Source organism: Dermacentor variabilis, chromosome 7 (assembly GCF_050947875.1).
Source record: "Dermacentor variabilis isolate Ectoservices chromosome 7, ASM5094787v1, whole genome shotgun sequence".
Lineage (NCBI taxonomy): Eukaryota > Metazoa > Arthropoda > Arachnida > Ixodida > Ixodidae > Dermacentor > Dermacentor variabilis.
The window spans coordinates 47716981-47729782 of record NC_134574.1 but is presented as its reverse complement, the minus strand read 5'-3'; positions in this window follow the sequence as shown (position 1 = coordinate 47729782).

Sequence of the window (12802 nt, the reverse complement as noted above, 5' to 3'; positions counted from 1 at the left end):
AAATTTCCTGAGTCCCCCACTAAGGCATGCCTCATAATCAGAAAGTGGTTTTGGCTCGTAAAACCCCATAATTTCAACCAAACACCGCTTTCCAAAGTATGGAAAATATATAATAAATCGTAAAATATAAAAAATCTTCGACGAAAAACAATTAAAATATTTAAGAACGGGCACACTTCACATAAACTCTGCCCCACAAGTACATAAAAAAACATGTGTATATTTATTCCCAACAAAATCGGAAACCACAGGAGCATTTTTACCCTTGGGCTTTCGAGCAGGCTTACCATGTAGTTGAATGTAGTCTTCTTATTCTACATTAGGCCCAATAGCATGGAAAAGGAACGTGCATGAAAGCACACAAAATGTGAGCTACAACCCCAACTAAGATTATATCGGCAACCATATGGATATTGTCACGTAGTAGTGACGGTCAAGGAAGCAGCGAAACTCTGGAGGACGAAAGTGGCGCTTTATTGGAGGGACCTGCATCCTCAAAACAGGCTACACTCAAGTAAAACAATAGTGATGAACACAGTCGGCGCTCGTCGAAAATCTGATATGCGGATCAAGCGCGTACGCTGTTATGCACAGGTCATCGAAGGTTCCAGAGTAATCGCTGGCACCCGCGTGTTTTCCAGAAAATTCCACATAATTCGCGTCGCCTATACAATCAGACTACACAAGCTTCGGTGACAGCAGACAACGCATAGAACCATCGATATCATTCCAGTAGGTTCCGGTCATGCAGGCGCGTTTTGCGCTGGACGATAATTTTAATTTGTTAGTCGCGGGAATGCAGTCAACTAAAGGAATAGTTACGATTAGAATTCAACATTTTTAATATAGTTTTCGAATACTTCATCAATGAGGCTGTGCACGATTGAACATGAAACTTCAGCATAAACAAGCCAAATTTCAACCATATCACAGCGGACATAAATAACGGAAAGGTACATATAAGCGCAATGTGTCGATCAAAGCGCAAGGCCTTTCCAGGTGAACTACAATTCCTCGTACTCAAATTTTGCTCCGACATAGTATTCCGGAATAGATAATATTACGAACTTCGGTAATTATTGCAGCTGCCAGTACGTGACCATTTACTGCTAAACCTGAATATGCTCGATTGTAAAGATATTTGATAGCTATTTAATTGATACCTATGATACCTATTTAGATATTTGATATCGGCTGGAGTATACAAGCTGAATCAAGATACAGGCGGTTGCACTTTACGGAAACGCAAGCGGCGACGCGCGATGCTGAGACGAACCTAGTTCTCCTCTTATTCAGTCTCTTGCGGCGCCACACCATGTGGCATTACCTCTTCTTCAAAAAAAAAGAAAAGAAGGAAAGCATACATATACTTGACCTGAGAGCGCCGAGATGGTCTAGGACGAACACATAGGCTATAGTCAAAATCACTGTGGTGTGCGATATAGTCACAAGGCACTGATGGACGTACAACCACAAATCTAACCAAAGCGGCTGAAAACATCGAATATTAGAGGCTATAGTACGGCTTAAACCGCACAACGTGCACAATTTCAGATTGCGGTTGTCGACGTCGGGGAGGCTGACTTCCGTCAGGAAGGACTTCGTAGTTCACGTCACTAATTCGCTGCAACACTCTGTAAAGTCCGAAGTAGCGACTCAAAAGCTTCTCGGATAGTCCTTTTCGGCGCACAGGAGTCCAGACCAAAACTTGATCACCAGGTTGGAACTCGACATGTAGGTGGTGTAGATTGTAACCGTGCACATCAATGGTCTGTTGTTGCTTTATGTGCACTCGGGCAAGCTGATGGGCTTCTTCCGCGCGTTGCACGAAAAGTTCGGCATTTTGGGCGAGGTCAAGATGATGGATGGTGTCGCACGGCAGCATTGCTTCTAACATAGTTCACGGTCGTAAACGAGGTAAAACGGCGTGAAGCGTGTTGTTTCTAGCGTAGCAGTATTATAGGCAAACTTTACGTAAGGGAGTCTCGTCCCACGTTTTGTGATGTACGTCTACGTACATAGACAGCATGTCAGTCATCGTTTCGTTCAGTCATTCGGTCAAGCCGTTTGTGTGCGGATGATAGGCAGTTGTCCTTCGATGGTTCGTGCAGCTCAGCTTGAAAACGTCTTCAATGAGCTGTGCTGTAAACGTTTTGCCTCGGTCTGTGATGACGTGCGATGGGGCGCCATGCCGTAGGACGATGCTCTGTATAAAAACTGGGCAACCTCGGAAGCTGTGCCTCGAGGGAGCAGCTTTGTCTCAGCATATCGCGTTAAATAGTCCTTGGCGACGATTATCCACCTGTTGCCAGAAGATGACAGCGGAAATGGGCCCAGAAGATCCATGCCGACCTGGTCGAAAGGTTTGCCAGGTGGGTCAATCGAATTGAGCAATCCCGCATGCTTCACAGCTGGCAACTTTCGGCGTTGGCATCCACGGCCGGCTTGGACGTACCGCTTAACACACTCGGCAAGGCTCGGCCAGTAGTAGGATTTGCGCACTCTATCAAGCGTTCGCGTAAAACCGAAATGGCCAGACGGAATCTCGCCATGACAGGCGAACAAAACCTCCGCACAGAGGTCTGCTGGAACCACCAAAGGTAGGTCTTGGTGGCAGCGGAATTCATCTTGTATAAGACGCCATGTCGTAAACAAAAAGACGACAATCCTCGAGCGATATGCCGGGGTATTGATGGGTTTCGTCCTTCCAGATGTTCGAATATAGGCCGTAGTGCGTCGTCCGCGCGCTGCCGTGTGGAGAAATTAGTAACGCTTACGGCCTCAAGGAAAGCGCCGTCGTCCTCAATCTCGTGGTCGGTAGTGTCGATAAAGGCGCGGGAGAGTGCGTTAGCGTCTTCGTGTATGCGGCGCGACTTGTACACAATGGCCACGTCGTACTCCTGCAAACGTAGACTCCACCGTGCCAGTCGTCCAGAATGGTCCCGGAGATTTGCAAGCCAGCATAACGAGTGATGATCTGTTACAACTTTGAATGGGCGGCCGTAAAGGTAAGGTCGAAATTTGGCCAGCACCCATACGACGGCAAAACATTCTTTCTCCGTGGTGGTGTAGTGGGTCTGTGCACGCGATAGTGTACGACTTGCGTAGGCGATCACGCTTCGAATACCTTCCTGCCGTTGTACAAGCACCGCACCAAGGCCAACGTTACTGGCGTCTCTATGAACTTCCGTGTCCGCCTCCTCGTCAAAGTGGGCCAAAACTGGTGCTGACACCAGACGCTGTCGAAGCTCGGTGAAAGCAGTCTCTTGCTCTGAGGACCAGACGAACGATACATCGTCCCTCGTGAGGCGACTCAGTGGCTCCGCCAACTTCGAAAAATTTTCGATGAAACGCCGGTAGTATGCGCAAAGGCCCAGGAAGCGACGGACACCTTTCTTGTCGGTCGGTGTTGGGAACGAGGCTACAGCGGCAGTTCTCGCGGTATCAGGGCTAACGCCTTCCGCGCTGACCACGTGTTGGAGAAACAGCTCCTTGTTGCCGAAATGACACTTCTGAGGCTTAAGGGTGAGGTTAGCTGATCGGATGGCTTCGAGAACTTACGACAGTCGTTTCAGGTGGTAGTCAAATGTCGCCGAAAAAACAACCACGTCGTCAAGGTAGACGAGGCCGCTTTGCCACTTCAGACCAGCGAGAACGGTGTCCATCATTCGCTGGAAAGTAGCTGGTGCCGAAAAGAGAGCGAAATGAAGTACTCTGAATTCGTAAAGGCCATCTGGAGTGAAGAAACCAGTTTTTTCGCGGTCTCGTTCATCGACCTCAATTTGCCAGTAACCGCTCTTTAGATCGAGAGACGAAAAATACTTAGCTCGCCGCAACCTGTCTAAAGAGTCATCGGTACGTGGTAGTGGGTACACGTCCTTCTTAGTAACGTTGTTGAGGCGTCGATAATAAACACAGAAACGAAGCATTCCGTCTATTTTGTTGACTAGAACGACCGGGGAGCACCACGGTCTGTGCGAAGGCAAATAAGAACATAATCTAGCATCTCCTTCACTTGGGCTTGAATTGCCTCATGTTCTTTCGGCGAGACACGATAAGGTTGTTGTTTGATGGGGCGCGCGTCGGCGGATGTCGTTATTCGATGCTTCGTTATTAGAGTTTGTACCAGCTTAATTGCCCGAGCGAAGCATGCACGGAATTCGTTCAAGAGTTTCTGCAGTGCGCTCTTTTGGTCGCCCGTAAGCTCGGAGTTTACATCAATGTCTCTGAGCAAACCGTCGTCTGTGTCCACTTCAGAAGCAAATCACTCGACGATGTTCGTTGACGGCTAGGCGTAGGCGATGGCAGTGCCACAAAAAACGTGCCGATGCTCAAAGGTAAAGTTGGTAACGAGGCCCGCTGTCTGGTTCCAAAGTTCCACAAGGCTTCGCGCTACAGAAATACCTAGGGTCAGTAACATAGAAATGTCGCCTTCTACAATGGCTTTACCGTCTTGTAGCTCGTCGGACTTGACCGCAATCACAACACTCGCACGCAGCAGTATCGTGATGCTGTCGCCCGAAACGCAAAGTGCGGATCTGTGTCCAATGGCGTCGGTCTGTGTTGTTGCCCTTTGTGTCGAGAAAGTGATGCAGCGCTCGGCGGAGGTCAATAATGGCGCCATATTTCTGGAGAAAGTCCATCCAAAGAATTAGATGGCGGGAACACTCTCGTAGAACCAGAAAAGTGGCGAGAAAAGCAGCACCGCGAATTTCTACTCTGGCCGTGCATAGGCCAAGCGGTGTGACGACGTGGCCACCTGCCGTACGAACAGGTGCCCCGTTCCAGGGCATCGTTACTTTTTTCAGAACGCTCGCCAGTTTTCCACTAAGAATAGAGTAATCGGCGCCGCTATCTACCAGTGCACTCACTTTTTTTCCGTCGATCAACACAGGTGTTTCCAGTACAATCTTGTTCGCGGGAACTGGTTCTGGCGTCATCCTATTTTCGTTATTCTGCGGTCGGCACGATACGAGGTCTTCACCGCGTCGAGTTTCAGCGGCCCCGCCTCGGAAGGTCGCTGGTGCCAGTTTTCCCAGCGTGGACTTGGTGATCGCCCTTGCGTCGTCCTCGAGATGGTATCGCGAGCAGGGAAATATCGCCGCGGTAAGGGTCAGCATGACTGCCGCGGCGATTGGCCCGGTCTGCGCTGCTGTTCAAGGAATTCTGCGATGTCGGGTGGCTTTTCGCCGAACCTAGGTCGAGGTGAATCGATAGAATAACCCCGCAGTCAGAGTCGTCGGTAGGGGCACTCCCGACACACATGACCAGCTTCGCCGCAGTGGTAGCGCAGCGGTCGTCGATCGGGTGCTCGCCAAACCTCTGATTTCCTCGCGGGCGTTCGGCGATCATCGTAATACGGTAGCGGAGTTGTCGGAGTGGCTTGCGCCGATTGCAACGTGACTGGCGGCGCCACATAAGTAGGTGCGAAAGGTTGGACGGGGCTCAGTAATGTTTCTGCGTACGTCTTCCGCCGGGATCCGCTTGGGAGAGGTGGTGCTTCACTGCTGGAAAGAGATCCCTGCAGTGCCTGCTGTACTTCGTTGCGTACGACGCTGGCGAGGGAGCTGAATGGAGCTGGCGACGTACTGTGGTGCTTCTGCAGCTCGTCGTGAACCACTGAGCGAATCAGCTCGCAAAGCAAGGCGACGTCGCACACGAAGCCTACCGGCGTATCCGGAGTGCAGGCGGCATTTACTTGTCGGTTGTACAAGTTCGACCGTTGCTGAAGGGTCTTCTCCATCGCAGTGGCTTCGATGAGGAACTCCGCAACAGTCTTCGGCGTATTCTGAACAAGACCGCCAAAGAGCTGGTCCTTTACGCCTCTCATCAGATGACGCATCTTCTTCACTTCCAACATACTCGGATCGGCACGCTGAAAAAGATGCGTCATGTCTTCCACGTACATCGTGACGCTCTCGTTGGGCTTTTGAACGCGTGCCTGAAGGGCCCGCTCCGCTTTTTCTCGGTGATCGGGGCTGGAGTAAGTCTCCAGTAGCTTGCGCTGGAACTCAAGCCAGGATGACAGGGCACTTTCGCGGCTCATAAACCACTTGCGAGAACCATCCTTGAAGCTGAAGTAGACGTTCCTGAGTTTGGCGTTGTTGTCGCGCTCGTAAAACGCAGCCACGCGCTCGAACTCCGCCAACCAGTCTTCCATGTCTTCAAATGTGTCACCATGAAAAGCCATCGTCACTTGGGGGTTCAGCAGCGTTAGATAAGTTGATGTCACCCGTTCTCTAGAAGTCGCACTGGTCGCAGTGATCACTTTTTCCTGGAGGTTTCCAAATTCTGGGGCGAGGCCTCGGATTCGCCGGCTTGTGCGGTAAATTGTCGTGAACTCCAACTGTGAGGCGACGTTCTTGCTGCCCAGTGGGATCTCCTACATAAGTTGAGCGTACCCAGCAAGCACCACCAAATTGTCGCGTATACCCTACTGGAGTATACAAGCTGGATCAAGATACAGGCGGTTGCACTTTACGAAAACGCAAGCGGTGACGGGCGATGCTGAGACGAACCTCGTTCTCCTCTTCTTCAGTCTCTTACTGCGCCACACCATGTGGCAATATAGTGACATCATGTGCATCGGCAGTTCTAGTTAAAATATAGGTGCTTGATAAGGTTGATATCGTTGCAATCAAAGTACACTTCAAAATACATGCAGACGCTAACGTGGCCAAAAGGCCGCCTTTCAAACTTTCATTTTGCTATTCGCGACCACCCATGTTCGCAAGAATTCCAATCGTTTATTTGAAATGTTCCATGCGTGGTTTTGTTCAGTCGTAGTCAATGATGTCCAGTATATTACAAAAAGTTGTTATTCAAGCGCATATTATGATATAAAGATTAGTTTAAGTAACATGTGAAAAGGTGCTTTCTTTCTACCTCGCCGTGATTGCTAGCCTATGGTACCACAACCACCAAGCGGTCTCCTAGTCAGCATTGAGGAAAATTTCACGTGACTTTTCTGCTGCCCAGTGGTAATATAGGTTTGTGCTCACAATCACATGCCGTTTTAAAAGCTAATTATACCGTACTCATCACTTCCGCTAGTCTTTTAAAGCTTCCTACAGTTTACTTTGCTTGAACATTTGCTCAATGCAATGAAGAAATCCATGTGCAAAAAAGAAGGAGTGTATATCGGTTAGCATTCGCATATGTCTTTCCCGCTCTTTCTCGTTCGTTGTTTTGGGCACTAGCAAGTTTGCTCGTGAAATACCAACCAGTAGAATTTATGACCCTGCTACAAAAGGTCCGCAGTACTTTTATATGTCAAGTCGCCTCATTGGACAGCGGCAGTGCACCCACCCTTTGCCACGACAATGACAAGAGTTTCCACGCATCACTATCCTAATGACACTATAGTGGTACTACGGCGGAGCGTACTAATGAAATGCGACGTCAAGCAGCCATCCAACAGTTCATAGCCATCAATGGCCATCTTTCTTAAAAATAATTGCTTTCGTGAGGTTCTGCATTGATTATCGCCGTCCCTACAACATTACGTGCCAATACCGTCACCTTTATATTGCAAAAGCCAGAGTCTTTCAATGCCTGTCAGAGTGAAATCGGTGCTTTCTTGACACTAAATCGCACTGGGCACGCTGGTGCTCGACGGGAGTCACTGGGACGCGGGTGAGATCGTTGGAGACGAGCTGGATCAGATTAGAAAATGCGCCGGCTACTATGCTGTGACGCCCTGGTGCACCACTGTGTGCTGTAAAAGCACTGTTTCTCGAAGGAGTTCGATGGATAGTACTGGAAACTGGGACGCTATAACGTAAAACTATTCCAAACTTTTCTATTCCAATTCTGGTATCAGCCCTCCGCGATTGGTGAAAAACTTTTTTTGACCACCCCCCACTTCACCTGTCTCTCACGCGACGTCACAAAAACCGCGATACCTCCCCATCTGATATGATGTCTACACACTGATTATGCATGATTTGACAGAAAAAAGAAAAACAGTTATTTCTGATTCGACCCCTTTTCACCATTAGCCCTCGGCTATCGGTAAAAAGTTTCCGGGCTGCACCCACTTCACCTGCCTGTCACGCGACGTCACAAAACCGCACAAACTCACCGCGTCAAATTGACGTGTACGCGATAAAGATGCATTAATATGCCGAACAAAACTTATTTTTTTTCGGAATAGCGGCAGGCTGCCCCGTTCCGAAAGGAATAAAAGATGGCTGCCGCCGATAGCTGAGGCGCTGACTACTCTACTCGCACCTGCCGGAGAGCGTGGGTGTATATGCGTATAATAAAACTTCTTGCGTGACCGTCTAACGTTTTCAAGCACTTTCGGCACGTTTACTACCTCATTCTGCCAACTCTTTCTTGTTGAGGGTCAGTTTTAGCGTCATTCTTAAGCTTCCGTTGCATGCCGCCGTGATTTTCGACCAGCCACCACAAACTAAGTAAGGGAAAGCTGACCAATCGCAGACGCCGGCACCACCCTCTTCATCCGGTTATCGATTTTCAGTGCACTGGCTCTGCCCTTTGAATCCCTCTCCACTTGAGCGTTCTCCTCGCCTCTTGTCAGCCAATTAGATACGATGAGCGGCTCAGTGTAGGCAATGTTATTCGTTTTTCAAGCAAACAAAAGTGACCTCCTATGAACGAGAAGAGCGTTTGATTGGTCTGCTCAGACAACCCTGCGGTTGACCGCCCGGTTCTTGCGTCGGTGGTTACGTAAATTTGAGGTCAGGAAATTGGAATAGAAACATATTGAAATAGTTTTACGTTATAGGGCCCCTGTGCTTCATTCATATGTGACGCAAAATGCAGGTTTTAGCACACAAGAGCACAGAGAAGCTAAGAAACTCGAGCGCAGGCTTCACTTGTGTGTCTGTACTTGTGTCTCTTAGCTCCTTCTCTGTCCTCGTCTCCGGCGCAAAAAGCGCATTGGTGTGCTACCAACATGCCCAAACAGTCATCCTGGTGACACCGAAGATCACTTTAATTTTTGCACTTTCCTTTTGACTGTGAAGATTCTTGAACGACAGTACGCCGACGCAGATAACGCCTCACTTATGAGCCGCTTATAGATAATTCTTTATTTGTCTGGTGTTAAGAAGGGCTCATCGCTCAGCTGCAGTGCATGTTTCTATTTCATGTGCGCTTACCGCACTTCTTATGGGAATGTCCGCGACGTGTTGCTCTGATCAAGATGAATGAATGATAAGTCATGACGCAAACGATGACGCATGCGATGACTGGGAGTTGTGGCAGTTTTGTGAAGTCGGCACAAAATAAACAAACCCTGCAGTCGTTTGGACGTGCTCGAACGGGCCCCAGTAAACCTGGTACTGATTGACCTTATTGAACCGATATAGCAACTGGGGCACTTTGTGCATTTCCGCTTTCCGTAGATAATAATAGTAGCCAGGCTTCCCCGCCAAAACTCCGGGAACAGCGGTGGCTCCAGAGTGCTGTTCACCGCTGTTTATTCGCCGGAGCGCCATGCTGCCGACGTCCGTGGTTACCATTCTGGAGAGGGCAAGGTCTGTTTGACTGTTTCCAGTTTAGCGTGGACTTCCTTGGTAAAGCATGGTCTCCAACAACACATAGGAGAAGACGGTGCTTCGAGTGCGGCTGTATGGTTCGGGAGGTGGCTTCATTCTCTGCGACCTACTATCATGAGCAATATGAGCGAGAACACGCGAATGCGTTAGTCTCAAAACCGAGTTAAAGCGATATGAGGATGAGGCTGTATAAAACAGAAGGAAAAGGGGAACGCTCTTATGCTAATTGTTCGCACTGCCACAGCGCCTGCATTTGTCGAAAACGGCAGCTTACGACATTTCATTGGCAGCCGATTGCCGATAAGACGGTTGCGTGCACAGTAATTTAAAGGGAGTCATTTTTTTCAGTGAGAGAGAGAACACCTTTCTTGAAGAATGCCTGCAGAATCGGTTAGGCTCCCTCCACTCGGGGAGGAAAAGCTTTTACTGCGACGCGGCGACTACGTCAGTCTCGTGCGTTGTGCTCCTCGAGGTCTTGGGCCCTGGCTACTTCCGCGGGTCCGAGAGGGCCGCCGCCCCCTTCCTGGGGGTGCTGCCCCCCTTCTCGGTTTCGCTAGGTCGCTGCCTCTCTAGAGCTGCCGAGACCTGCTGGATGGCCTTGAGGATGACCTCTTGATCACAGCTCCTCGTTGCAGCCTCTAGCTGCGGCGGGTTGGTCGTCTTCTCGCTGGCTTCTCGCGGATTTACGCTACAGTCCCAAAGCATGTGAGCCGTGGTGGCTCTCTCATTCGCGTACAGTCTACACACGTCCCTCGCGTACACACTCGGACACACGTGCTTAGCTAGCACCGGGGTGAGCAGGGACCCCGTCTGTAACTGTCTGTATAACATTGCCTCCTTCCGGGTAAGGCCCGGGTGAGGTGGCGGTATAGGTGTCTGTTCAATCTGTACCACTTCACTATTTCGTTGAAGGTGGTCACCTTGCCCTTGGCACTGCACCGCTACCAACACTCCGAGTCGGCCATGCTTGCATCTGCGCGGTTGGTAAGTCCTCGCGCGGCCGCGTTGGCCGTCTCGTTGTGGTTCACGTTCCCGCGTTCCGACACGTCACTGCCCATGTGGGCCGAAAACCACTTGATCAGTCATGCCTTTTTTCTTAGAGAGCAACTCTTAGGCGCCTGTTCCTGCGTTCAACGCAAGGTACTTCCAGATATACCCCCATAGGGCCTGATGTATATATTATGGAGCTCATTGTATCCTGCGTTCAAGACAGATGGACAGATTTCCCAGGAAGTAGCTCTGGAATTACTCATCAAAACAGTGCTGCTATTACCCACATTACGGTGCACCAAGTTATCAGTAACCGCAATATGAAACAGCTTTAGGCGTGTGCGCTGACGATGCGAAGTTTCGCTCTTTGTATAAAGAGACGCCCATGGTGGGAGTCCGAACAGTTACTAGAACAGCGTCATAATGTTCACTTTGTTTCCGACACGGCGGTCACCACGTCCGTCCATAACAGCGCTCGATTCTATCTGACACACGCTCCTGTGCTCCCACTCATATTGTTCACGATAGTGCATCGCGTTCTGCCGCGAGCTCAAGGCAGCGCCGCTGCCACAAGTTTCTTTCAACGGCGGAACCCACCCAGCCCCTCATTTAATGTGGCCCATATCGGCATGAAAGTAGATATTTAAAAAGTGCCGCGTGTGTACCAACTCCGTTAAGCAGCTATTGGTAAAAACATTAGGTCCGGGCTAAAAAGTGCCACTACCGTTACCTTTGTCGCCTAGTCTCTTAAAAATGCCAGGCGCCTACAGTGATAGTCTGCGTTGCAATCGCAGCGAGAGAGGGCAGGCTAGTGAGACTGCGTAAGAGTTCGGGACAGTACTCCAACCTCATTAAATTGGGTCAGTTAGACAACCTGCCTGCCACGTACACGGATGCCTCAGTTTCAACGTATTGTCAATGCACCAACTTATCACAGTTTGTATACATGTTCAATGTTTGCAATGTTCATCAAGTTTTTCTCTTGCTTTCTTTATAAATATACTTCCACCAGTGAATATATCTTTGTATCTTTAACGTGTTTCATCGCTTTCTGCTCTTGCTTCAATCTCCCTGATCGAGGTCCGAAAAAAGCTATTTTTTCGAAATAACAGAAGCAGTGAGTCCCATCAGAAAACACTAACTTTTTATAATACAAGCGTTCCCGAATATCCTATATGTTCCCTTATTGGCCTCTGACAGCGCAACACTGTTCATAAAGCCCCTACTTGATTCTCAGTTTTGTTCGGTTAAGTCCTATTTTGAGCAGGGTCTACATTCCAGCTTTGTCACACATTCAAAACTCCCTGGCACGACGAGAAACAAGTTCGCAGTTCACGGTTCAGTAGAATAAAACTTATTATAAACAATTGGAAAATACATGCTTAAGTATTATGTGACAGAGATACAAATGTCCGAAAGGTGTGCAATATTTTACACGTCGAGTTTACACTTTTTTATGTCTCAGACTTCTGCAATCATGCACATAATTATTGTACAAACGATAGCCTCCTGTTCATAACAGGGCATCCTCATCTTGTGCGATCATCAGCGTCGGACATCTCGCGTACTGTGAGTAGCGAGCAACCAATATAACGCGCTATCGTCACTGACCTGGCTAATCACGGCACTTCCCTCTCTGCTTAAGGTTGCGCTTTTTCCCTTGCCGAATTATTGTAGGGCCGACAACACGCCAAGTCCGTCGCCGTCACATCGTCCTGTGGTAGTCATGAAAGTAGATCTCCGTGGCATCTGGTGACAGCGCGCACCAGATAAGATTTATTTGGTGCGCACTTATCAAAAGTAAACGCCATGCTGGCGATTTCATCGCAAACTTCTCTCGGTGACGTTACAAGCGCCCTGTTCTGTGATCGTCCGACAACAGACTCCATTCAGCGATCAGGCTTTGCGCCGCTGGTCCGTGTCCCTCAAAGACTGGTTGTCGGGCTTCCGTGCACCTTCTGGTTTTCCTGTGAGATGTAAAAAAACCGCTACGTGTCACTTTGTTTCACTTTCTTGAAATATAAGCAAACACGACACTTTTGTTGGTGACACTTGCTTGGCCTTACCATGAGCGGAGACTTGCCCCACACTTGTAATGACCAATCACAACGGACGATTAAAGCCAACATTTTTTCGTATGAGCAAGTACTTATTATAGTGGAGCTTGCTTTGCCCTTCAATCGAGGTTCTTCTCGTCTTAATGTTCTTGACTGATTACGCTATGACTGTAGCACAGAATTTTCACCGACAATTTAATACCAACGAGTGCATATATGTTGTGCCTA